This window comes from Tursiops truncatus, chromosome 1 (assembly GCF_011762595.2).
Source record: "Tursiops truncatus isolate mTurTru1 chromosome 1, mTurTru1.mat.Y, whole genome shotgun sequence".
NCBI classification, from domain to species: Eukaryota; Metazoa; Chordata; class Mammalia; order Artiodactyla; family Delphinidae; genus Tursiops; species Tursiops truncatus.
Genome location: NC_047034.1, coordinates 55,383,748 through 55,411,724, shown reverse-complemented (window position 1 = coordinate 55,411,724; position 27,977 = coordinate 55,383,748). Strand labels below are relative to the sequence as shown.

Below are 27,977 nucleotides of genomic sequence, written 5' to 3'. Positions count from 1 at the left end.
GTATAGTCTGAAGTCAGGGAGGCTGATTCCTGCAGCTCCTTTCTTCTTTCTGAAGATTGCTTTGGCTATTTGGGGTCCTTTGTGTTTCCATACAAATTGTGAAATTTTTTGTTCTAGTTTTGTGAAAAATGCCATTGGTAGTTTGATAGGTATTGTGTTGAATCTGTAGATTGCTTTGGGTAGTATAGTGATTTTCACAAGATTGATTCTTCCAATCCAAGAACATGGTATATCTCTCCATCTGTTTGTATCATCTTTACTTTCTTTCATCAGTATCTTATAGTTTTCTGCATACAGGTCTTTTGTCTCCTTAGATAGGTTTATTCCTAGGTATTTTATTCTTTTTGTTGCAGTGGTAAATGGAAAGTGTTTCCGTAATTTGTCTTTCAGATTTTTCATCATTAGTATATAGGAATGCAAGAGATTTCTGTGCATTAATTTTGTATCCTGCTCTTTACCAAATTCATTGATTAGCTCTAGTAGTTTTCTGGAAGCATCTTTAGGATTCTCTTTGTATAGTATCATGTCATCTGCAAACAGTGACAGTTTTACTTCTTCTTTTCTGATTTGGATTCCTTTTCTTTCTTTTTTTTCTCTGATTGCTGTAGTTAAAACTTCCAAAACCATGTTGAATAATAGCGGTGAGAGTGGGCAACCTTATCTTGTTCCTGATGTTAGTGGAAATGGTTTCAGTTTTTCACCACTGAGAATGATGTTGGCTGTGGGTTTGTCATATATGGCCTTTATTATGTTTAGGAAAGTTCCCTCTATGCCTACTTTCTGGAGAGTTTTTATCATAAATGGGTGTTGAATTTTGTCAAGAGCTTTCTCTGCATCTGTTGAGATGATCATATGGTTTTTATTCTTCAATTTGTTAATAAGTTTTATCACATTGATTGATTTGCATATATTGAAGAATCCTTGCATTCCGGGGGTAAACCCCACTTGATCATGGTGTATGATCGTTTTATTGTGCTGTTGGATTCTGTTTGCTAGTATTTTGTTGAGGATTTTTGCATCTATGTTCATCAGTGATACTGGCCTGTAGTTTCCTTTCTTTGTGACATCTTTGTCTGGTTTTGGTATCAAGGTGATGGTGACCTCTTAGAAAGAGTTTGGGAGTGTTCCTCTCTCTGCTATATTTTGGTAGAGTTTGAGAAGGATAGGTGTTAGGTCTTCTCTAAATGTTTGATAGAATTCACCTGTGAAGCCATCTGGTCCTGGGCTTTTGTTTGTTGGAAGATTTTTAATCACAGTTTCAATTTCAGTGCTTGTGATTGGTCTGTTTAAATTTTCTCTTTCTTTCTGATTCAGTCTCAGAAGGTTGTGCTTTTCTAAGAATTTGTCCATTTCTTCCACGTGGTCTATTGTATTGGCATAGAGTTGCTTGTAGTAATCTCTCATGATCCTTTGTATTTCTGCAGTGTCAGTTGTTACTTCTCCTTTTACATTTCTAATTTGTTGATTTGAGTCTTCTCCCTTTTTTTCCTGATGAGTCTGGCTAATGGTTTATCAATTTTGTTTATCTTCTCAAAGAACCAGCTTTTTGTTTTATTGATCTTTGCTATCATTTCCTTCACTTCTTTTTCATTTATTTCTGATCTGATCTTTATGATTTCTTTCCTTCTGCTAACTCTGGAATTTTTTTGTTCTTTGTTCTCTAATTGCTTTAGTTGTAAGGTTAGGTTGTTTATTTGAGATTTTTCTTGTTTCTTGAGATAGGATTGTATTGTTGTAAACTTCCCCTGAGAACTGCTTTTGCTGCATCCATAGATTTTGGGTCGTTATTTTTTCATTGTGATTTGTTTCTAGGTATTTTTTGATTTCCTCTTTGATTTCTTCAGTGATTTCTTGGTTATTTAGTAGCATATTGTTTAGCCTCCATGTGTTTGTATTTTTTATAGTTTTTTTTTTCCTGTAATTGATATCTAGTTTCATAGCATTGTGGTCAGAAAAGGCACTTGATAGGATTTCAATTTTCTTATATTTACCAAGGCTTGGTTTGTGACCCAAGATATGATCTATCCTGGAGAATGTTCCATGAGCACTCGAGAAGGAAGTGTATTCTGTTGTTTTTGTATGGAATGTCTTATAAATATCAATTGATTTTCTTCTCATCTGTGCTGAAGTTGTGTGTGGAGTCTGTTTTGACACCCGGACTCCCTAAAAGACGTTGATGTTGGGCACCAAAGGTGGCGCGGGATTCATGGTGAAGGTCTGGGGCTTGTCTTGGTCTTGCTCGGCCAACGAAGTGCAGCAGTTTTTTTCTGACTGCAAAATTCAAGATGGGGCTCAAGGTGTTCATTTCATCTACACCAGAGAAGGCAGACCGAGTGGCGAGGATATAGTTGAACTTGAATCAGAAGATGAAGTCAAATTGGCCGTTAAAAAAAGACAAAGAAACTATGGGACACAGATATGTTGAAGTATTCAAGTCAAACAACATTGAAATGGATTGGGTGTTGAAGCATACTGGTCCAAATAGTCTTGACACGGCCAATGATGGTTTTGTATGGCTTAGAGGACTCCCCTTTGGATGTAGCAAGGAAGAAATTGTTCACTTCTTCTCAGGGTTGGAAATCGTGCCAAATGGGATAACATTGCTGGTGGACTTCCAGGGGAGGAGTACGGGGGAGGCCTTCGTGCAGTTTGCTTCACAGGAAATAGCTGAAAAGGCTCTAAAGAAACACAAGGAAAGAATAGGGCACAGGTATATTGAAATCTTTAAAAGCAGTCGAGCTGAAGTTAGAACTCACTATGATCCACCATGAAAACTTATGCCCATGCAGTGGCCAGGTCCCTATGGCAGAGGGTATAACAGCATTGGAAGAGGAGCTGGCTTTAAAAGGATGAGGCGTGGTGCTTATGGTGGGGGTTATGGAGGCTATGATGATTATATGTCTATAATGATGGCTATGGATTTGGGTCAGATAGATTTGTTGTTCAGGAATGTGAGATCACAGATATGGGGATGGTGGCTCTACTTTCCAGAGCACAACAGGACACTGTGTACACATGCAGGGATTACCTTACAGAACTACTGAGAATGACATTTATAATTTTTTTTCACCACTCAACCCTGTGAGAGTACATTTTGAAATTGGTCCTGATGGCAGAGCAACTGGTGAAGCAGATGTCAAGTTTGCAACTCATGAAGATGCTGTGACAGCTATAGCAAAAGACAAAGCAAATATGCAACACAGATATGTAGAACTCTTCTTGAATTCTACAGCAGGAGCAAGTGGTGGTGCTTACAAACACAGATATGTAGAGCTCTCCTTGAATTCTACAGCAGGAGCAAGCAGTGGTGCTATGGTAGCCAAATGATGGGAGGCATGGGCTTGTCAAACCAGTCTAGTTATGGCGGCCCAGCCAGCCAGCAGCTGAGTGGTCATTATGGAGGTGGCTATGGTGGCCAGAGCAGCATGAGTGGATATGACCAAGTTTTACAGGAAAACTCCAGTGATTTTCAATCAAACACTGCATAGACAGCCAAGGAGCACTGAACAGCAGCTGCTTCAGTAGTGGAAGCTGAGCATCTATGGGAGTGAATGGAATGGGAGGGATGTCTAGCATGTCCAGTATGAGTGGTGGATGGGGAATGTAATTGATTCTGATCACTGACTCTTGGTCAACATTTTTTAAAAGAAAAATAAAACTTAAGTTTTAACAGTTTTGCAATACAAGCTTGTGATTTATGCTTACTCTAAGTGGAAATCAGGATTGTGTTAAAGACTTAAGTTTCAGTATTTTTGAACACAAACATTCATTTAGGATGTAACTAGGTTGAGTAATCTATTACTGTTAAATAATTTTCAGCTTTTCTCAAGTTAGTTATATTGTAGGATGTATTTAAACAGTAGGTTTATTTAGGTTAAAGCAGCTGAATTATGTTAAATGTTGCTTGCACCACATTACGTTTAACACTGGATGCATTGTTGAAAGACATGCTTTTTTGTAGAACTCAATATAGGAGCTGTGTCTACAATTAAAAGTGAAACATTTGGCATGTTTATTAATTCTAGTTTCATTTAATAACCTCTATGGTACGTAAGTTTAAGCTTTTTTTTTTAAGTTAATGGGGAAAATTTGAGACGCAATACCAATACTTTAGGATTTTGGTCTTGGTGTTTGTATGAAATTCTGAGGCCTTGATTTAAATCTTTTCATTGTATTGTGATTTTCCTTTTAGGTGTATTGTGCTAAGTGAAACTTGTCGAATAAGTCTTCCTTTTAAAAACTGAAAAAAAAATCAATTAAGTCCATCTTGTTTAATGTATTATTTAAAACTTGTGTGTCCTTAGTTATTTTCATTTTGGATGATCTGTCCATTGGTGAAAGTGGGGTGTTAAAGTCCCCTACTATGATTGTGTTACTGTCGATTTCCCCTTTTATGGCTGTTAGCATTTGCCTAATGTATTGAGGTGCTCCTATGCTGGGTGCATAAATATTTACCATTGTTATATCTTCTTCTTGGATTGATCCCTTCATCATTATGTAATGTCCTTCTTTGTCTCTTGTAATAGTTTTTATTTTAAAGTCTAGTTTGTCTGATATGAGAATTGCTACTCCAGCTTTCTTTTGATTTCCATTTGTATGGAACATCTTTTTCCATCCCTTCACTTTCAGTCTGTATGTGTCTCTAGGTCTGAATTGGGTCTCTTGTAGACAGCCTATATATGGGTCTTGTTTCTGTATCCATTCAGCCAGTCCATGTCTTTTGGTTGGAGCATTTAATCCATTTACATTTAAGGTAGTTATCGATATGTATGTTCCTATTACCATTTTCTTAATTGTTTTGGGTTTGTTTTTGTAGTTCTTTTCCCTCTCTTTTGTTTCCTGCCTAGAGAAGTTCCTTTAGCATTTGTTGTAAAGCTGGTTTGGTGGTGCTGAATTCTCTTAGCTTTGCTTGTCTGTAAGCGTTTTAATTTCTCATCTGAATGAGATCCTTACTGGGTAGAGTAATCTTGGTTGTAGATTTTTCCCTTTCATCACCTAAATTTGTCCTGCCACTCCCTTCTGGCTTGCAGAGTTTCTGCTGAAAGACCAGCTGTTAACCTTATGGGGATTCCCTTATGTGTTATTTGTTGCTTTTCCCTTGCTGCTTTTAATATTTTTTCTTTGTATTTAATTTTTGATAGTTTGATTAATATGTGTCTTGGTGTGTTTCTCCCTGGATTTATTCTGTATGGGACCCTCTGTGCTTTCTGGACTTGATTGACTATTTCCTTTCCCATATTAGGGAAGTTTTCAACTATAATCTCTTCAAATATTTTTCAGTCCCTTTCTTTTTCTCTACTTCTGGGACCCCTATAATTCAAATGTTGGTGCGTTTAATGTTGTCCCAGAGGTCTCTGAGGCTCTCCTCAATTCTTTTCATTCTTTTTCTTTTTTTATTCTTTTTTTTTTTTTTTTGCGGTACGCGGGCCTCTCGCCGCCGTGGACTCTCCCGCCGCGGAGCACAGGCTCCGGACGCGCAGGCTCAGCGGCCATGGCCCACGGGCCCAGCCGCTCCGCAGCATGTGGGATCCTCCCGGACCGGGGCACGAACCCGCGTCCCCTGCATCGGCAGGCGGACTCTCAACCACTGCGCCACCAGGGAAGCCCCATTATTTTTCTTTATTCTGCTCTGTGGTAGTTATTTCCACTATTTTATCTTCCAGGTCACTTATCTGTTCTTCTGCCTCAGTTATTCTGCTATTGATTCCTTCTAGAGAATTTTTAATTTCATTTATTGTGTTGTTCATCTTGTTTGCTCTTTAGTTCTCCTAGGTCATTCTTAAACATTTCTTGTATTTTCTCCATTCTATTTCCAACATTTTGGATCATCTTTACTGTCATTACTTTGAATTCTTTTTCAGGTAAACTGCCTATTTCCTCTTCATTTGTTTGTGCTGGTGGGTTTTTACTTTGCTCCTTCATCTGCTGCGTATTTCTCTGTCTTCTCATTTTGCTTAACTTACTGTGTTTGGGGTCTCCTTTTCGCAGTTTGCACATTCTTAGTTCCCATTGTTTTTGGTGTCTGCCCCCAGTGGGTAAGGTTGGTTCAGTGTGTTGTGTAGGCTTCCTGGTGGAGGGGACTAGTGCCTGTGTTCTGGTGGATGAGGCTGGATCTTGTCTTTCTGGTGGGCAAGACCATGTCCAGTCGTGTGTTTTGGGTTGTCTGTGAACTTATTATGATTTTAGGCAGCCTCTCTGCTAATGGGTGGGATTGTGTTCCCGTCTTGATAGTTATTTGGCATGGGGTGTCCAGCACTGGAGCTTGCTAGTCATTGAGTGGAGCTGGGTCTTAGCACTGAGATGGAGACCTCAGGGAGAGCTCTTGCCAATTGATATTATGTGGGGCCAGGAGTTCTCTGGTGGTCCAATGTCCTGAGCTCGGCTCTCCCACCTTAGAGACACAGGCCTGACACCCGGCTGGAGCCCCAAGACCCTGTCATTTACATGGTGAATGTCAAGACCACTAATCTTCTCCCCGCCAACAACTCCAGAATGTCAGCAGCCAGAGTTTGGTTGTTCCAGTCAGGAGATTGAATGGGTCATCTCACCATTGCTGCTTCTCCAACAGGCTCAAGGATTCTCCTCTAAACACTTTGAAGAAGCAGTGCTGTAGTCCAATGGGTTGGCAGCGGGGCAGCAGAGATCCCCCCAAGAGATCCTGAGAGAACTGCAGTAATTTTCACCTGTTCCTCATCCTCCACCAGTGCTATGGTGCTGCCATAATACTTCCATACAAAGGCCCTGTGTTTCTCTTTTTGAATTATGGTTTTCTCTGGGTATATGCCCAGTAGTAGGATTGCTGGGTCATATGGTAGTTCTATTTTTAGTTTTTTAAGGAACCTCCATACTTTTTCCATAGTGGTTGTGTCAATTTACATTCCCACCAACAGTGTAGGAGGGTTCCCTTTTCACCACACCCTTTGCAGCATTTATTGTTTCTAGATTTTTTTGATAATGGCCATTCTGACAGGTGTGAGGTGATACCTCATTGTAGTTTTGATTTGCATTTCTCTAATAATTAGTGATGTTGAGCATCTTTTTACGTGCCTCTTGGCCATCTGCATGTCTTGCTTGGTGAAATGCCTATTTAGGTCTTCTGCGCATTTTTACCTGGATTGTTTGTTTTTTTTGACGTTGAGCTCCATGAGCTGTTTGTATATTTTGGAGATTAATCCTTTGTCTGTTGTTTCAGTTGCAAATATATCCTCCCATCCTGAGGGTTATCTTTTCATCTTGTTTATGGTTTCCTTTGCTGTGCAAAAGCTTTTAAGTTTCATTAAGGTCCATTTGTTTATTTTTATTTCTGTTACTCTAGGAGGTGGGTCAAAAAATATCTTGCTGTGGCTTATGTCAGAGTGGTTTTCCTATGTTTTCCTCTAAAAGTTTTATAGTGTCTGGTCTTACATTTGAGTCTTTAATCCATTTGGAGTTTATTTTTGTGTATGGTGTTGGGTCATGTTCTAATTTCATTCTTTTACATGTAGCTGTCCAGTTTTCCCAGCATCACTTATTGAAGAGGCTATCTTTTCTCCATTGTATGTTCTTGCCTCCTTTGTCATAAATTAGGTGCCCATATGTGCGTGGGATTATCTCTGGGCTTTCTATCCTGTACGATTGATCTGTATTTCTGTTTCTGTGCCAGTACCATACTGTCTTGATTACTGTAGTTTCAAGTATAGTAGGTAGGTATAGTTTGAAGTCAGGGAGCCTGATTCCTCCAACTTCGTTTTTCTTTCTCAAGATTACTTTGGCTATTCGGGGTCTTTTGTGTTTCCATACGAATTGTAAGATTATTTTGTCCTAAATCTGTGAATAATGCCATTGGTAGTTTGATAGGGATTGCATTGAATCTGTAGATTGCTTTGGGTAGTATAATTATTTTCACAAAATTGATTCTTACAATCCGAGAACATGGTATATTTCTCCATCTGTTTATGTCATCTTCTATTTCTTTTATAAAAAATAAATTTATTTATTTATGGCTGTGTTGGGTCTTCATTGCTGCATGCAGGCTTTCTCTAGTTGTGGTGAGCAGGGGCTACTCTTTGTTGTGGTGCGTGGGCTTCTCATTGCGATGGCTTCTCTTGTTGTGGAGCACAGGCTCTAGGCATATGGGCTTCAGTAGTTGCGGTGCGCGGGCTCAGTAGTTTTGGCTCGTGGGCTCTAGAGCTCAAGCTCAGTAGTTGTGGCACATGGACTTAGTTGTTCCGTGATATGTGGGATCTTCCCAGACAAGAGCTCGGACCTGTGTCCCCTGCATTGACAGGCGGATTCTTAACCACTGCGCCACCAGGGAAGTCTTCTTTGATTTCTTTCATAAGTCTTTTACAGTTTTCTGAGTACAAGTCTTTCACCTCGTTAGGTAGGTTTATTCCTAGGTATTTCATTCTTTCTGTTGCAGTGGTAAATGGGAGTGTTTCCTTAATTTCTCTTTCTGATTTTTCATTGTTTGTGCATAGGAATGCCAGAGATTTCTGTACGTTAATTTTGTATCCTGCAACCTTGCCAAATTCATTGATTAGTTCTAGTCATTTTTTGGTGGCATCTTTAGGAATTTCTGTTTACAGTATCATGTCATCGGCAAATAGTGACAGCTTTACTTCTTCTTTTTCAATTTGTATTCCTTTTATTTCTTTTTCTTCTCTGATTGCTGTGGCTAGGACCTCAAAAACTATGTTGAATAAGAGTGGCAAGAGTGAGGACTTCCCTGGTGGCACAGTGGTTAAGAATCCACCTGCCAATGCAGGGGACATGGGTTCAAACCCTGGTCTGGGAAGATCCTGCATGCCAGGGACAACTAAGCCCTTGTGCCACAACTACTGAGCCTGTGCTCTTGAGCCACAACTACTGAGCCCACATGCCACAACTACCAAAGCCCATGCCCCTAGAGCCTGTGCTCTGCAACAAGATAAGCCACTGAAATGAGAAGCCTGTGTACCACAACAGACAGTAGCCCCTGCTTGCCGCAACTAGAGAAAGCCTGCACACAGCAACAAAGACCTAGTGCAACCAAAATTAAAAATAAATAAATAAATAAACTTACTAAAAACAAAAAAATATGTGGCGAGAGTGGACATCCTTGTCTTGTTCCTGATCCTAGTGGAAATGCTTTCAGTTTTTCACCACTGAGTATGATGCTTGCTGTGGGTTTGTCATATATGGCCTTTATTATGTTGAGGAGGTTCGCTCTATGCCCATTCTTGGGAGAATTTTTAACAATAAAGCAGTGTTGAGTTTTGGCAAAACTTTTTCTGCATGTATTGAGACGATCATATGGTTTTTATTCCTTAATTTGTTGATGTGGTGTATCACATTGATTGATTTGCGTATATTGAAGAATCCTTGCATCCCTGCGATAAATCCCACTTGATGGTGGTGTATGATCCTTTTAATGTGCTGTTGTATTCTGTTGCTAGTATTTTGTTCAGGATTTTTGCATCTATGTTCATCGGTGGTATTGGTGTCCAGTTTTCTTTTTTTGTGATATCTTTTTCTGGTTTTGGTATCAGGGTGATGGTGGCTTCGTAGAATGAATTTGGGAGTGTTTCTTCCTCTGAAATTTTTTGGAAGAGTTTGAGAAGGATGGGTGTTAGCTCTTCTCTAAATGTTTGATAGAATTCACCTGTGAAGCCATCTGGTTCTGGACTTTTGTTGGTTGGAAGATTTTTAATTGTGGTTTCAATTTCATTACTTGTGATAGGTCTGTTTATATTTTCTAATTCTTCCTGGTTCAGTATTGGAAAATTGTACCTTTCCAAGAATTCGTTCATTTCTTCGTGGTTGTCCATTTTAATGGCATATAGGTGTTTGCAGTAGTCTCTTATAATCCTTTGTATTTCTGCAGTGTAAGTTGTGCTTTCTCCTTTTTCATTTCTAATTTTATTGATTTGCATCCTCTCTTTTTTTTTTCTTGATGAGTCTGGCTAAGGGTTTATCAATTTTGTTTATCTTCTCAAAGAACCAGCTTTTAGTTTTACTGAGCTTTGCTACTGTTTTCTTAGTTTCTATTTCATTTATTTCTTCCCTGATCTTTATGATTTCTTTCCTTCACCTGACTTTGGGTTTTCTTTGTTATTCTTTCTCTAGTTGTTTTAAGTGTAGTGTTAGATTGTTTATTTGAGTTTTTTTTGTTTCTTGAGGTGAGACTGAATTGCTATAGACTTCCCTCTTAGAACTGCTTTTGCTGTGTCCCATAAGTTTTGGGTCATCGTGTTTTCATTGTCATTTGTTTCTATGTATTTTTCTTTGATTTCTTCAGTGATCTCTTGGTTATTTACTAGCACACTGTTTAGCTTCCATGTATTTGTGTTTTTTATAGTTTTTTTCCTGTAATTGATTTCCAGTCTCATAGTGTTGTGGTCAGAAAAGATGCTTGATATGATTTCAATTTTCTCAAATTTTTCAAGTCTTGATTTGTGACGTAAGATGTGATCTATCTTGAAGAATGTTCCATGTGCACTTGAGAAGAAAGTGTATTCTGCCACTTTTGGGTGGAGTGTTCTACAAATATCAATTACATTTATCTGGTCTATTGTGTCATTTAAAGCTTGTGTTTCCTTATTTATTTTCTGTTTGGATGATCTGTCCATTGGTGTAAGTGGGGTGTTAAAGTCCCCTACTATTATTGTGTTACTGTCAATTTCTCCTTTTCTGGTTGTTAACATTTTCCTTATATATTGAGGTGCTCCTATGCTGGATGCATAAACATTTATAACTGTTATATCTTCTTCTTGGATTGATCCTTTGATCATTATGTAGTGTCCCTCCTTATCTCTTGTAACAGTCTTTATTTTAAAGTCTATTTTATCTAATAGGAGTATTGCTACCCCAGCTTTCTTTCGATTTGCATTTGCATGGAATATCTTTTTCCAACCATTCACTTTTGGTCTGTATGTGTCCCTAGGTCTGAAGTGGGTCTCTTGTAGACAGCGTATATACGGGTCTTGTTTTTGTATCCATTCAGCCAGTCTGTGTGTTTTGGTTGGGGCATTTAATCTATTTGCATTCAAGGTTATTATTGATATGTATGTTCCTGTTACCATTTTCTTAATCGTTTGGGTTTGCTTTTGTGGGTCTTTTTCGTCTCTTGTGTTTCCCACTTAGAGAAGTTTCTTTAGCATTTGTTGTAAAGCTGGTTTGGTGGTGCTGAATTCTCTTATCTTTGGTTGTCTGAAAAGGTTTTGAATTCTCCATTGAATCTTAATGAGATCCTTGCTGGGTAGAGTAATCTTGGTTGTAGGTTTTTCCCTTTCATCACTTTAAGTATATCCTGCAACTCCTTTCTGGTCTGCAGAGTTTTCTCTGAGAAATCAGCTGATAATCTTATGGGGATTCCTTTGTATGTTATTTTTTGTTTTTCCTTTGCTGCTTTTAATATTTTTTCTTTGAATTTAATTTTTGTTAGTTTGATTAATATGTGTCTTGGTGTATTTTTCCTAGGGTTTATCCTGTATGGGACTCTCTGTGCTTCCTGGATTTGGGTGACTATTTCCTTTCCCATGTGAGGGAAGTTTTCAACTATAATCTCTCTGAATATTTTCTCAGACCCTTTCATTTTCCTCTTCTTCTTCTAGGACCCCTATAATTTGAATGTTGGTGCATTTAGTGTTGTCCCAGAGGTCTCTGAGATTGTCTTCAATTCTTTTCATTCTTTTTTCTTTATTCTGCTCCTTGGCAGTTATTTGCACCATTTTGTCTTCCACCTCACTTATAAGTTCTTCTGCCTCAGTTATTCTGTCATTGATTCCTTCTAGTGTATTTTTCATTTCAGTTATTGTATTTTTCATCTCTGTTTGTTTGTTTCTTCATTCTTCTAGATTTTGTTAAACATTTCTTGTATTTTCTCAATCCATGCCTCCATTCTATCCGAGATCCTGGATCATCTTTACTATCATTACTCTGAATACTTTTTCAGGTAGATTGCCTGTTTCCTCTTCTGTTATTTGGTCTTGTAGGTTTTTACCTTTCTCCTCATTTGTGACATATTTTTTTGCCATCACTTTTTTTTTTTGAGCGGAATTGTTTTCCTGTTTTACTAGTTGTTTGGCCTGAGGCTTCCAGCGCTGGAGTTTGTAGGCTATTATGTGGAGCTGGGTCTTGGTGCTGAGAAAAGGAGCTCTGTGAGACCTCAGTCCGATGAATATTTCCTGGGGTCTGAGGTTCTCTGTTAATCTAGTGGTTCAGACTCAGAGCTCCCACCACAGGAGTTTCGGCCTGACCCCAGGCTTGTGAACCAAGATCCCGCAAGCTGCATGGGGTGGCAAAAAAAAAAGAGGAGAGAGAAGAGTAACAAAATAAAAAATAAAATTAGACCAGGAAACTAACAGATATGTTAGAAAGAATGTAAAAATAAAAATATAGATGAATCAACAACTGGCAGGTACATCAGTACCACAATAGTAAAAAATTGGAAGAGGGAAGAGAAAAAAAAATAGAGAGCGGGTAAGGCCTCGGCTGTGGAGAGTGGGGCCTAAGCAAGGGTGAGGTTTGGGCGGTGGGTGGGGCCTATGCTTAGGACCCACAGGGCTGGAAAAGGCCCTGGGGGCTGTGGTGGGTGGGCCTTAGGCTCAAGGAACAGAAGGGGCCCAGGTGTGCCCCCCACCCCTGGTCTCAGAGGGCAGGGCACCTCACCTGGGAGCTCAGCAGGCTACCCGGGCCTGAGTGGGTGGAGCAATCGCCCTCTGCTCCTCTCCCACTCCTCCTGGAGGGCCCCTCCCACCTGCCTCTCCTGATGTCTGCCCATCTTTTTGACAACTGCTTTTTAACTCAAAAATCTCTACATTGGGACAGATCTTTTCCCTGAGCGGCAGATTCATATACCCAGTTGCCTACTTGAATGATTTCTAGATTCCTCAAATCGAAATGTCCCCAACTGAACTATCCCCCTAACCTGATCCTTCTCCAATATCTCCCCTCTCAGCAGCAGCATGACTATCCACCCAATAGCCCCTGCTAGAAACTACTAGTCAGTCTTAACTCCTCCTCTCCCTTTTCTGCAGTGTCTAATCATTCATCATGTCCTATTTTTTAAAAATTATTTATTTATTTATTTATTTATGGCTGCATTGGGGGGGCTATTCTTTGTTGTGGTGCGCTGGCTTCTCATTGCGGTGGCTTTTCTTGTTGCGGAGTATGCGCTCTAGGTGCGCAGGCTTCAGTAGTTGTGGCACATGGGCTCAGTAGTTGTGGCTCGTGGGCTCTCGAGAGCAGGCTCAGTAGTTGTGGAGCACAGGCTTAGTTGCTCTGCGGCATGTGGGATATTCCTGGACCAGGGCTCGAACCCGTGTCCCCTGAATTGGCCGGTGGATTTTTAACCACTGCACCACCAGGGAAGTCCCACCATATCCTATTGATTGTCTCCTAAATATCTTTTTTTGGTAAATATTTTGAATCTACCCACTTACCTATGCTACAGTACAATCCATTATCTACATACAAGAAATTTTTTCCTGAATTTTTTCAAATCAGATTTTCTCAAATCTGGTCATCTATTTCCTGTTAAACTTTTCTATAATATTTTGACTTACCTTTAGGATAAAAGCCAACCCCCTTAGCATGGTTTACAGTCATTATCCAGGCCCAGACTATCTTTCTAGCCTGGTCTCCAAGTTCCAGCTACAGTGAACTTTTTTTTTTCTCATGCTGCACGGCTTGTGGGATCTTAGTTCCCTGACCAGGGATTGAACCTATGGCCTTGGCAGTGAAAGCGCAGTGTCTTAACCACTGGACCGCCAGGGAATTCCCAAACATATTTCTATTCTTCAAATGTCCTGTATTGCTTCTGAGGCTTATAAGAGCTCTTCAGTTTGTCTAGAACACTCTCTCCCCTCCTTTTGTTTGCTTGGCTAATTCTTAGCAACCTTTTAGGTCTCAGTTAAGAATTTCATTTCTGGTTTATCCTCTTTGACCCCTAAAATAGGCTAGTTCCCTCTACTATATGCTTCATAGCACACATTGATGATTATAATTACTTGTTGAATTTTCTTTGTTTCCCACTAACTCATGGACAACAGTTTTGTTCACTGTTGCATTTCCAACACTTATCACGTAGTAATGGCTCAATAAATACTTGTTAAATGAATGAATGAATGAATGAATGATGTTTAATGGGCTTTAATGTCCACTGCCCATATTTTATAGCACAACTTCCTCATTTGGAACTCTTATTTTGATTTCTTTCTTAATTAGCTGAATATATACTTAAGATTTCCTTAAAGAAGCGAACACGAATGGTATGCTTATTCTGAAGTCTCTCATTTTTCTCTTGCCGTTACACATGAACACATTGGCTCACACTTGCTTCATACTTACACAATAGCTTGGATTTCAAATTGTATCCCTGCAAATTTGTTACACAGTCTGTTATAGTGGAAGCTCTACATGAGGACTACCAGATTTTTGGTCATTTATAAGTAATCTGTTTTAGTCTGCCTAATGCCTATAAGATCCTTGTTATCTAATTTTTTTCCCAAGGTATGTCTAGATGTGAGTCTTCTTCCATTAATTTCATTAATTTATTTTTAAGTCTTCTGTTAGGTCTGGACATTTTTATTCAATTTGTCTTTGATTTACTATTACTTCTGTCCAAATTCTTTTGGGTTACTCTTCAGACATACTCATAATTCTCAGTTTGGGTTTTATCTCATCTTCTCTTCTTTTGTCCTTCTGAATATGTTTTGGACAGGCCATAACTTCTTGCTTTCTTATTGAGGGTGTCAAACAGTTTTCTAAATGAAAATCACTTTCAGAGATAAGTAAAACTCTGAATCTTCTGGACTATGTTCATTTTCCTTTTTCTATATTATTTTTTATATCTCTCTTGGGTGAGAAAAGGGCTTGGGTATCTGATATGGACCAGGGTTCCCAGGATTTGAGGCAAGTTGTATGCCAGTAGGCAGGGCTGGCCACTAGCTATGGGTAGGGAGCAAAAGGTAACCCAAGTCTAAGAGCTTTGCAGTCTTGAGAAGCAGACAATAATCTGAAACATGAAATCTGTGGGGTAAGGTGAACCCAGAACTGGATCTTTTTCAAAGATTGTCAGGCAAGATTGACCTTAGTTAGTAGGTACTGGAGACAAAGCCAGGAATGCTAACCTGAGGAAATAAAACACATTAACATGTGATAGCTTTTCATAGTGCTAGATTTGGTGGAAATTATTAAGACCTTAAGTCAGTTTGGACAGTTTTCTCCGCTCTTTGTTTTCTCATCTACAGGCAGTATACTCTTCATATGCCCAGGCGGAAGCATGGATTTCCTTTGGCTCTACTCTTAGATCTTTAGCTAGAGACCAGATTAGTATGCCCATGTCCAGGGTAGCCCCAGTGTTTCTTCTTACCTTGCTCTGCTATACTTCGATGGGACATTGTGGTCCTAATGTTACTGCCTGAGGGATAGGAACTAACTGATTCTCTGACAAAACAAACCAATGGAATTCATGATCTGCTATCAGCTCAGAAAACACTGTGACCAGCACTCTGTCTGTAGACTTTGTTCATAGGGACAAATCTGCCAGGCCACAATGGACCACTACCTGCTTCTCTATTCCCACTCCATCCTTTCCTAATGAACTTTGGAAGTCGCAGTCTTCAGAAATACACAGAAAGATGCTAGCCTCTAACAGTACTATACCCAAAAAGCATGATTTGGGATTTTGCAGGCAAAAGAGGGCTGATTGCTCAGTTTGCAGCTCTGTATGGATCCTGGCTTTCTGAGTCACCAAGCCAACGATGGAGGAAGGATGCCCAGACATCCTACCTTTTTTCAGAGGGTTGGATCTGCTCTGACTCATGAAGAAGACTACGGGTGGGCCACCAAATGTTTTTCTGAATTCAACTCCATTGGCCACATAAATCAGGATAATTCCTCTTGGCAGTCAGCAACCTGTCAGTCTTCATGTTCTGCACTGGTATACATTTTATCATTTTTCTTTGTCTTTTAATGTAGGCAGCAGTTGGGAGAGGCTGAGTCAGGGGCTGCCAAATAACACTTAAAACTAGAAATGTCTCATTGATTTTTATTACAATTGCATCAGTCTGTTCTCATTCCATCGAGCCTCTGCTTGCGGGATTTCCCAGGGCACAGTCTTTGGCTGGCTGTTCAGTCTGCATTCTCCTTCAGAGGATTAATCCTCTCTTACACCTTTACATCTGATACCTGATGACTCTCAAACTGCTGCCTCTAAGCCTGTCTTCTCACCTAAATTGTGATTCTTTATTTTCTGATTAAAAGACATTTCTACTTGTCCACTTCACAAAATTCTTATGTCCCTGAAGGATGTACTTCTACCCTAATTATTAAAACTGCTAAACTAGCAGAACCCAAAGTCATGGCGACAGGAAAGAAACACTTTGTGAAAGGGTTATTGGTTAAACTGTGGGCGGCATAACCACCATTTCTACTATTTTGGTTCCTGGATAGGAGAAGGGACATTACACACACACACACACACACACACACACACACACACACGTGTGTGTGTGTGTGTATATATATATATATATATATATATTTTTTTTTTTTTTGCCACACTGCACGCCTTGTGGGATCTTAGTTCCCCAACCAGGGTTCAAATCCAAGCCCTTGGCAGTGAAAGCACAACATCCTAACCATTGGACTACCAGGGAATTCCCAGGGCATCATATATTAATCAAAAGTTTAGAGAATTTATTTCATCCTGCAGGACCACACCATCTTCACATCTCAATATAGCATGATCCCCCAGTTGGCCAGGAAACTGAGTTTTTAATAGCCATGTCACTGTTCTATAAGATCAGTACCAACTGCTTCTGAGTGATGGGATGCAAGACAAGACCTGTAAATCCAATGGATATCATACTATTGACTTACAGAGCTCTTTTGTCTGCAGCAGTGTTATATGGAAAATTCATATCATATAAAATGTTTTCAGTTGCACGAAGCAGAGTATCCACTAAGTTATAGTTCTTGAAGTTTTCTCACAGGGAGATACTTCTTTCACGCTGCTCTTCAGGGTTCACCTAAGTGAAGCTGAATGTCACAGAAGTCCTTTTAGGGCAAGAGCTACCATATCGTACAGAACTTTATAAACTTTGTTAGATTTTTTTTTCCCCTCTGCAGGCAAACGATCAGAAGCAAATAACCATAGGCCACAGAAGTGGGATGTGGGAGGTATGACAGTGAAGTCAGAAACATCATGCTGGGAGTGTGAACCACCTATTCGTATAACTTCCTTGTGACTTTGGGATCTGCTTGGGTATAGTTCTGTTTACATTGTTTTCACTTGATGATGGTGTGCTGACGTTTGACTTTATGTCTAGTTAGATAATATTAAGTTTATGATGAATACAGGTGTCTCATGGGCATGCATTCAGTACCCACCAGGGATCAATATCTACTAAGGCTCAGTATAGAAAGCCACAGGCTGTTTCTTTAAAAAGTGTCATATATATGTATATACATGTATTTTTTATTATATTTTATACAATATATTATATCTTATATAATATATTATATAATTTTTAATAAGAGAGCATAGATTTGTTTTGTTTAAAGTCCTGGTATGATTCTCCTAACAAACTTTGGCACATTCTCTATATAACATAATCAATGCACTTTGAGCACCACTGGCACAGAGCTACTTGCACTTTAGCGTCAATAAATTGGGATATTTCCTCTAAAATGAACATCAGGTTGCTACTCTACCTACCACTAAGAAAGAGACACTGGTTGGTGAGCCCCCTCGGATTTTAGAGGCAACATATGCCACGTGAGTATGCTGCTCTGACCCATTTTCAGGTTAACACAAAAGGTTCTCAGCTTTGAGAGGGCTTCCAAGCAAGAGGAGTTTCTCTAGCTGATCAAGGCAGGTCAGGAGCTGTATGGAGATGATGGAAAGTTCTAATAGGGGAATCAAAATGGAGGCATCCTATATTTTGGGAGAAAAACTACACTCTTTTTGGCAAGTAGCTACTCTATTTTTGATAAGCAACTCTTGTTTTGATACCGGTCTCTTATAGAGACTGAATATCTGACCATAAGATACCAGGGCGCCATGAATTCTGAGGAGCCCTCCATAAACCAAGCCATAAAGTCTGATGTTCCCAGCAGCATTCCATCATCAAGAGAAAGTGGTTTATGTATGTCCATGAACAAGCAAAGTAAGTGACATTTACAGCATTTTCTGCTGCTTTTTCCTTAGCCCATACCTAGGGCTTCATGTGGAATTCTCTATGATCATTCACTGAGGAGAAAAAAAAATCCCATCCTGGCTTACATATATTCAGGTTTTACAACCAGAAGGCTTACAGTTCTATTCAGCCAGAAGAACAGATCAGAGGCTTAATTTTGAACAAATTGAGTTTGAGACATGTATTGTTCATCCAAGTGGTGATGTCTTCAGTTGGATACATGACTGGATTTTAGGGAGTAAGATCAGGCTACAGCTCCATTTAGAGGTGGTCCTGAAAGGCAGTGGAAGAGAGAACCCCTCCTACCCCCATCAATTAAATTTTAAGCAGGTCATTGCATTGTTCACTTCGCTTAGAAAAAATAGGTGACAAGGTAAATATGTACACTGATTCATGGACAATAACTAATAGTTGTGATGAACGGTCAGAGACTTGGAAGTAAAATAATTGAAGAGTGGCTTACAAAGAGTTTTAGAAAAGCAGAATGAGGGCACATGTCTCAGAATGGGCCCAGAATGTTAGAATATTTATGTCCCATGAGAATGCTCACTGAAGATGCCCACTTCAGAGGAAGATCTCGATAATCAGGTAGACAAAATGTCCAATACTATAGATGAAACTCAGCCTCTTTTCCCATCCAACCAAGTATTTGCTGAGTGAGCTCATAAACACCTAAATTCAGTAATTGTCAACATTGTGTTACCTTTGCTTTATTTCTCTTTCAGTTCCACTATTCATATACACATACACATGCTTTTTTTTTTTTTTTTGCTGTTCCTTTGAGGGTTAGTTGGAGACATCAGAACACTCCCTTCCTAAATAATTCAACATGCATCAGTTATGATACATACACTATGTAACCACAATGCAATTTTCACACTCAGGATAATTCACATTGCTGTATATATCCAGTGTATTTTTAAATTTCCTCAATTGTCCCAATAATGTTTTTATAGCTGTTTTAAAAAATTTGAAACAGCAGCCAATCTAGGAATTTGCATCGCACTTAGTAGTCATGTCTCTTAACATTTTGAAGTCTAGAACATTTCCCCAGCTTCTTTGTTTTTACTTTATAGCATTGATAGTTTTAAAGAGTCCATGTCAGTTGTTGATAAATATCTTCTAAATGAATGCATAATAGTCTCCTCAAAATGTTTTTGCTTCCTGTACCTACAGCTCTGAGCTCTGATTATTTATTAGTCTGACAAAGCAAGAGAAGAATGCTTCTACCAGGGAATACAACAGTAAATAAATCAAATCTGAAACTCAGACGCTTATCTGGTCATTTCAGGTCACTTTTAACACTGGTCCAAATGACAAAAAAAAAAAAAGGAGGGGGAATTATGATGGTTTATTGAGGTAATTGATTTGGGATATCGGGGAAAAAAGGATTGCTACTCCAAAATAGGGGCAGGAGTAGTATAGATGGAGACCAGGTGATCATTTGGAGCTCCTTCTGTTATTGACATATTCAGAGGTATAAGGTAATGGAAGACTACAGCAAATTATACAGGCAGGACCACCAAAGATTCAGATCTTTCAGGTATGAAGGATGAGTATCTGGTGAATATCTGGCTAAAGGCAGTGAGAATGTGCAGTCTTCCTTTAAGAAGGAAGTTCATAAATATCTCCTATGCTCTCATGACCATTTTCAGGAAGAAGAACTGTAGCATAGATCTGTATTTTCTCCCCTGCTGTGTCACATCAGAGAAAGAGTCAAAGGTTTCATAATGACTTTTTTTAAAAGAAAATTTATTTATTTATTTATTTTTGCCTGTGTTGGGTCTTCGTTGCTGTGCACAGGCTTTCTCTAGATGCGGCGAGTGGGGGGCTACCCTTCGTTGTGGTGCAAGGGTTTCTCACTGCGGTGGCTCCTCTTGTTGCAGAGCACGGGCTCCAGGTGCACAGGCTTCGGTAGTTGTGGCTCGTGGGCTCTAGAGCACAGGCTCAATAGTTCTGGTGCATGGGCTTAGTTGCTCCACGGCATGTGGGATCTTCCCGGACCAGGGATCGAACCCGTGTCTCCTGCATTGGCAGGTGGATTCTTAACCACTGCGCCCCAGGGAAGTCCTTCATAATGACTTTTTGACTCTACATCATCTAGCTCCTTCTGATCTCATCATCTATTACTCTCACCATCACCGGTTTTCTTCCTCAGGGCTTCAGTGCTTGCTGTTCCCCTTGTCTCAATTTTTCTTCCCCATATACCTGCATAACTCATATCTTATCTCATCTCATCATCTCTTTTAGATCTTTATTCAATGTCAACTTCTCAACAAGGCCATCTTTGGTTACCCTGTCTAAATCTGCAACTCTATTGCTCTTCCATGTATTTCCTTCCCCCACCCATTTTATTTTTCTTCTCATCACTATCTAAACGATATTTATTGCCTGTCACTCCTAATAGAAAGTTTGTTCACAGCTGTAACTCCAGTGTATAGAAGAGTTCACATGGTAAGTATTCAATAAACAATTGTTGGGACTTCTCTGGTGGTCCAGTGGTTAAGACTTCACCTTCCAATGCAGGGGGTGCAGGTTTGATCCCTGGTTCGGGAGCTAAGATCCCACATGCCTCGGGGCCAAAAAACCAAAACATAAAACAGAAGCAATATTGTAACAAATTCAATAAAGGCTTTAAAAATGGTCCACATCAAAAAAAATCTTTTTTAGAAAAATGAACAATTGTTGAGTTAAGTAATAAAGTATACATTTATCTTTAAAAATTATTTTAAAATATTTTCTATTTCCCCACTATTTTATATTGGATGTGTAGTTGGTGTCTGTCTTTATAAGTTAGTCTAGAGGTTACAGAATATTGTGATGGAATAATGATAGGATTAAAGGAACAATAGACATTGCTCAGGAACTGTGGACTTGAAGTTGGATGAACTAATTCAATGGTTGGTAAACTTTTTCTGTAAACAGTCAGATAGGAAATATTTTTGACTTTGTGAGACATGCAGTCTCTTGCCACTGTTCAACTCTGACATTGCAGAACATAAGCAGCCATAGATTATGTGTAACAAATGGGAATGGCTGTGTTCCAATACAACTTTACTTACAAGAACAACTTACAAAAAATTGTTTACCACCCCCTGCACCTACTGATGATGTCCCCACTTTGGGGAGATGGAGAACATGTTTTCAGTTGTTGAAGGATATATTGCAGTATATTGAGCAGAAGTAGTTAGTGGAATAAGAATAGGAAGAAATATGTTTGCGTCTGTTGGGCAGTTACAAGAGTGAATTGCAGTGACATTTGCCTTTTTCTTTTTGGCTGCCTAGTATTTGAAGCTCTTTTGTATATATACAGGGCTTCCATCTTATATTAAAGAAGCTGACTATTCCAGATACTTGCTCTTTCAGCACGCTTTGCATTTATGGCACCAATCAGAGGCACTCTCCTAGAACATTTAGCAGGTGCTAGTGGTAATGAGGCTATGAGAAACTCAGGGGAAATTGCTGAAAGATCAACTCCCTGGAGCAGAGTGGTAGACACAGTGTCTGGTGTTAATGGTATTGGTGGTGCAGGTTGTTGCAAATATTGCTTTGTGTAAGCAGGAATAGTGCCCTCACTATACCAATCCGAGTTGTTGTGAGCATCACTTAAGGCTAGGTATCCCAGTGTCTGGTTCTCCAGTTCTCCAGTAGATTCTATAAGTTATCCAACATCTTTTCAATAAATTCCTTTTCTATTTGAATCAGCCAGAGTTGATTTCTATTGCCTAGAACTAATAACTCAGATTAAAATACATTCTTTCTACATTTACCACATAATCCTTTGACACAGTCATGAAGCTCTTTTTATAAATGAGTATCAGCTAGATTAAGTAATTTTCCCTTGGGTTTTTCATTTCAATTAAGGTATTTTTTAGTTTCTAAAAGATCTAGTTGGTTTTCTTAATCTGCCTTAAAAAATAATATCTTATGCCCCTTTCCTACTATAGTTCCTTCCTGCATTTCTTTAAATAGAGCTAGATTTATGGTATCTAGAGTTTATGAATAATACAACTCTGCTTCGCATCACTACTTTTCTTCAAAATGTCAACATGATAGCTCCAGTTTAACTTGAGAGGTGCTATTTTAATTTGAGTACTTCAAAGATATTCTCATTACTTTACTACCAAGACACACACACACACACGCACACAATCTGTCCTCTCATTAAACCAAATCTCTTCCAATACTTATTAAAAAATTCAGCTCCCTTTTTTCTAATTCCTTTTGTGCTTAATTTCTAAACTGCATAAATTATCAGGTTATTTTGTACTTCCACAATACCATTTGGGTAATATGGTCTTTTAAAGCAATTGTTTAATATATTGATTGATTGACTATATTGACAGCTTTTGTACCCAAGGACAATATACTCAAGGACCTACATAGAGGTTGCTCAAAAATTATTTGTTGATGGACTTTTTCTGCCATCCACTAGGTAGTTCTTCCCACTGAGGACTCTATTTATTTATTTATTTTTTGAGGACTCTATTTAATATTCAAACTAGTAACAAGAAGGAGGCCCTGAATGGGAAAGAAATGTTGTGACGTAGTTCTAAACATAAACTATTAGATCATCTAAATATCTAGGGGTATTCCTGTGGTCTGAAGCAGGTTATTGCTACATTTGGCTCCTCAGAGCATAGAAATTTTCTCAAAGACCAGTAAAGGACTTCTAAATTCAGAGGGACTTTCCAGGCAGGGTGAAAGTGAGCAGGGAAATATGAGGTAATCTAGTTTAAAAGCCATTTGATAGCTTAAAATGCCTCTGACAGCTATTTGAGCAACAATGGCTATAGCATGTCTGATTTCAGGAAGCCCTGTTATTAATGCATGTATGAATGTTTAACCAAACTGTATGACCTCTTTCTCTTCTTTTTAAGAATAGGGACTCTTGTAGCCTACATGAGTAAGCATAGGGTTTTCTGGAGAACTCTCTGAGCATATGGGGTCTTTCTTCACTGTTTTCACTTCCCCTGTAAGTAGAGTGACCATATAGTTTATCTCCCAAATTGAGACAATTTTGATAATGAAGGGGACACTATTAATAATTACACTCAGACAATAGGCAAAAACTACCTCAGGCAAACTGGTTTGTATGGTCACATTATCTATGTCATCTCCTGCCAGTTTCATGCTATTCTAAGGCACAGTCCACTAAATGGGATGTTGTTTACTTGTCTCTATGTGGAGAAACCTCCTACTCACAGAGATTTAAGTTACTGGATAAATCTTCCATAACCGCTCCCCCCCTCCGATAAAATGCCCCAAGCTTGAGCCATTTATTTTGTAGTAGCATGCTTGAGGCCTCACCTAGATATTGTATGTTGCTTGATGCCACATAAATCATGCTGGGAAGTTTGGGAGTGGTGGTGAAAGGGAGTGAGAGTCTTTTGCTTCCATGCCAATAGTGCATGTGCAGTCTACAGTTCAGATTGCTTTTTTTATATTTCCACAGTATGAGTTGTAGGCATGCTGGTTTCATTAGTTCAAGGACTGATTAAATTACTCATGGAATCTCTCCCCAGATCAGAATTCCTCTCCCCGTTCTTATTCAACATCATAAAGAAGTCCTAACAAGTGTAATAAGACAAGAAAAAGAATTAAAAGGTATACAGATTGGGAAGGAAAATAAAACCATCTTTGTTCACAGATGACATGATTGTTTATGTACAAAAATCCCAAAGAATCAACAACCAAAAAATGCTTCTGAAACTAGTAAGCAACTATAGCAAGGTTGCAGGATACAGGGTTAATATACAAAAGCCAATTGTTTTCCTACATATTATCAAGGAATAATTGGATTTTGAACTTAAAAGCAAAACATCATTTATTTTGGCACAAATTGAGGGAGACGGTGGAGAGAGAGAGAGGGAAATACTTAGGTGTAATCTAACTAAATATGTGTAAGATCTATAAGAGGAAAGCTACATGTTCATGAATAGGAACACTCAATATCATTAAGATGTCACTTCTTCTCAACTTTATCTATAGATTTAATGCAATCCCAATAAAAATCCCAGAAAGTTGCTCTCTGGATATTGACAAACTTCCTCTAAAATTTATATGGGGAGGCAGAAGACTCAATAGCCAACCCAATACTGAAGAAGAAAAAAGTTTGAGGACTGAGACTACCTGACTTTAAGACTTACTATAAAGCTACAGTAATCAAGACAGTGTGGTATTGATGAAAGAATAGACATGTAGATCAACAGAAATGTGTAGAGGTCCCAGAAATAGACCCACATATAGCCGATCTTTGATAAAGGAGCAGAGGCAATCCAAAAGAAAAAAAGTCTTTTCAATAAATGGTACAGGAAAAACTGGACATTTACATGTAAAAATATGAATCTAGACACAGACATTACACCATTCACAAAAATTAACTCAAAATGGATCACAGGCTTAAATTTAAAATGTAAAACTATAAAACTTCTAGAAGATAACATAGGAGAAAATCTAGATGACCTTGGGTTTGGTGATGACTTTTTAGATATAACACCTAAAGCAGGATCCATGAAAGAAAAAACTGATAAGTTGGACTTCACTACAATTCAAGACTGTTCTGTGAAAGACACTGTTAAGAGAATAAAAAGACAAGCCATCTGTTGGGAGAAAATATTTTCAAAACACATACCTGATAAAGAACTTGTACCCACACAAAGAACACTTAGGATTCAGCAATAAGAAAACAAACAACCCAATTTAAATATGGGCAAAAGATCTGAACAGACATCTCACCAAAGAAGATATACATATGAGAAGCATGTGTGAAGAGATTCTCAACATCCTATGTCACTAGGGAATTGCAAATTAAAACAACAATGAGGTCCTACTACATATCTACTGGAATGGCTAAAATTCCAAACACTGACAACACCAAATGCTGACGAGGATGAGGAACAGCAGGAACTCTAATTTATTTCTGATGGGAATGCAAAATGGTATAGCGACTTTGGAAGACAGTTCCTCAGTTTGTTAAAAAGCTAAACATAATCTTACCATCTAATCCAGCAATAATGCCCTAGGTATTTACCCAGATAACCTGAAAATTCATGCCCACACAAGAACATATACACAAATGTTTACAGCAGTTTTATCCATAATGGCTAAAACTTGGGAGCAACCAAGATGTTCTTTGATAGGTGAGTAGATAAACAAACTGTGGTACATCCATACAGTGGGTTGTTATGCAACAATAAAAAGAAATAAGCTGTCAATCCACAAAAAGATATGATAAACCTTAAATGTGCATTGTTAAGTGAAAGAAGCCAGTGTGAAAAGGCTGCATACTGTATAATATCAACAATATGACATTCTAGAAAAGGCAAAACTGTAGAGATAGTAAAAAGATCAGTGGTTACCAGTGATTTGGAGAGGGGAAAAAGGAAGGATTGAATAGTTGGTGCAAAGGGGATTTTTATGGTGATGAAATTATTTGGTATGATACTGTAGTGCTGGATATATGAGGCTATGCATTTTTCAAAACCAAAAAAAAAAAAAAAAAAACCCAACTGTACAACACAAAGAATGAACCCTAAAGGAAACCACAGACTTTAATAGTGCATCAATATTGGTTCATCAATTGTAACAATGTACTCCACTAATGCAAGATGTTAATATTAGGAGAAACTGTATGGGGGTAGAGAGGGGAGTATTTGGGAACTCTCTGTATTTTCTGTACAATTTTTCTGTAAACTTAAAACTGTTCTAAAAATAAAGATTTTAATAAAAAAGCAGGCATTAATTTTTACTAATAGTACTAAATAAATGTTGTGGGAGGAAATATGTCATTGGTTAGTAATGCTTCACCCTACCCATATATATATATTTTTTTGTGGTATGCGGGCCTCTCACTGTTGTGGCCTTTCCCGTTGCGGAGCACAGGCTCTGGACACACAGGCTCAGCGGCCATGGCTTACAGGCCCAGCCGCTTCGCGGCATGTGGGATCTTCCTGGACCGGGGCATGAACCCGTGTCCCCTGCATCGGCAGGCGGACTCTCAACCACTGTGCCACCAGGGAAGCCCACCCTACCCATATTTTAAAGAGCTTTCATTTTTTTGTGTGGAGCAACATGCCATTTTTTTCTCTTCATAATGGCCTACTGGAACAAGAGGAGAGCTATGTTAGCCTTTGATGGTGTCTCTCTCATGATTTTGGTTTGGATTAAATTCCTTTGATTCATTAGTCTCCCAAAAAAAAAATAAATAAATGGGGGGTTCTCAGTAAAAGGGAGAACCCTTTTGCATATGCATCTAATTTTGCTCCCTCCTGAAACTTCACTAAAACTTAGTTAAAAAAAAATTTAAGGCCATAAACTGACAAGCTGGAAAACAGGAGAATAAACAAAATTAATGACATTTTGTATGCTATGAAGCGGATAGATTGGTGGTTACTGAGAGGAGTCCAGTGAAAACGGATTCCTAAACTAGCAGGGGGAAAGCCAAGAACTAAACTGATTTGCACTGCAGAAATGCTTAAAAAGCCAGGAATTAGCAGGACCAGGTTCCTCTGGAAATAGAAATAAAAGTAGGGGGAATGTTAAAAAAGGAATATTAGTTGAAAGATAATGAAGAAACAGATAGCTAAATTTTATCTCTCACTCTATGCTGCTGATTGATTATCTACTCCCTGCCTCCCACAAAAGACTAGAGCCTTTTTCTTTGTAGAGGGTAAAACAGAGGGTCTCTGATCTGAGGGTCGTCAGTCACAGTTGAATGTGGAGTACTGTACCAAACATGGGAGAATGTGAGTGTGTGAGTCCTAAGTCCTCTTACCACAGTTGACTCCAAAATACTGGCAGTGAGGCCTAGACCTTCTAGGCAGGAGACTGGAAGATCCTTCTCTGGGGATCAGACCAGTCCATAAATAAAGCTAAAGATAAAAATTCAGGGATTCCTTAACAAACAAATCAGCCATATCATTTCACACTAGAACTGAGAGTTGACATGCTCAAAGCTTTCAATCAGCTTTTAGTGTCCTACTCTTAAATATGAGCAAAAAAGCAATTGAGTACCAGAAAGTTGAAGAAATCATATAATAGAAAGATAAAAACCAAAATGAATAAATACAAGAAAGAAAGTTTGAGGAGATAGCAACTAGGCAAGGAGAAAAAAACTTAAATACAAGAGAAGATATTACATTTATGAAACAAGATGCTACATAAAAATAATATTCAGATAGCAAAAATTATTCTTTGGAATGAAAATCGTGGTAGCATAAATGAAAATCTCAACAGAAAGCTTGGAAGATCCAGTTGAGGAAATCTTTCAGACAGTAGAGCAAAAAGAGCAAGAGCTAGGAAATTAGAGAGAAGGAAAAAAAAAAAAATCCAGAGAACAAGTCCAAGAGGTCCAACAACTGAATAATAGGAGTTCCAGACAGAGGGAAATAAGAAAACAATTGAGAAGGAATTAACAAGATGATTTATAAAAATTTCCCAGAACTGAAGCTCATGAGTTTTCAGATTGAAAGATCTCACTGAGTATATATGACCAGGGATGGAAAAAGATCATACCCAGGCACATGACCATGAATTTACACTGGAGACAAAGAGAAGATCCTATAAACTTCCAAAAAAAAAAAGGGAGGTCTCATACAAATGATCAAGAATCAGAATGTCTTTTGCTTTTTCAGAAGCAATACTAGAAGGCAGAAAGCAATGGTGAAATGGCCTCACAATCATGAAGGAAAATTATTTCCAACCTAGAATTCTATACTCAGTATGCATGTAGAGGGGGGAAAAAAGACGTTTTCAGACATGCAATGTCTCAAAAAATTTGTTTCCCTTATATATATCCTTTCTCATGAACTT

The 27,977-nt window shown here is 38.6% G+C and overlaps 1 protein-coding gene and 1 pseudogene across 1 annotated transcript in view; both read left to right on the top strand.

Annotated features, from left to right (window-relative positions):
• LOC109552909 (uncharacterized) overlaps window positions 1–27,977 on the top strand; it is a 121,891-nt gene that overhangs the window by 68,079 nt on the left and 25,835 nt on the right. The gene's annotated exons all lie outside the window — the stretch shown is intronic.
• On the top strand, window positions 2,180–3,561 carry LOC117309583 (heterogeneous nuclear ribonucleoprotein H-like; annotated as a pseudogene).